Source organism: Bremia lactucae, linkage group LG1 (assembly GCF_004359215.1).
Source record: "Bremia lactucae strain SF5 linkage group LG1, whole genome shotgun sequence".
In the NCBI taxonomy this organism is placed as follows: domain Eukaryota; phylum Oomycota; class Peronosporomycetes; order Peronosporales; family Peronosporaceae; genus Bremia; species Bremia lactucae.
Window position 1 is genome coordinate 1983438 of NC_090610.1, and position 500 is coordinate 1983937.

Here is a 500-nt window from a genome sequence, read left to right on the forward strand (position 1 = left end):
CTACTCCACAGTGTAGTATTACGTAATTTTTGTGAGAGCTGCCGTGTCTCTTAAGTGTCCTTTGCAGATCGAGAGATCTGGTGGCCGAAATCTGATTTAGGGTAAGATTTCATATTTTAAAACATTAAATAAAGCTTAGTTCTCCTTTCGATATTATAGTGTCTAGTGCCAAGCCTTCCGAAGGCTTGCGCTGCGGTGGGTGAGAGTAATAAGCCTTCCTAGGGTATACTCCCGGGCACTAGTTGCCACTTGATTCTGCGAACCAGTGAGTCCCTTAAGATGGGATTTATTAAGCTCGACGAGCTCGTACGACTCACAGAGTTGTTACACTTATTAGTACCAAAGAATTTTGTGCTATATGTCTTCCTCTATGTGACTCTTTTAGTCTATGCTTTCTCTGATTTAACGAGCGAGGTTGTAGCGGACCTACTTCGCTCCTAAAGTCAGAGGAAGACTTTCAGACTCAAAGTCACTTAGATTCTATTGAACTAATGGGTTCA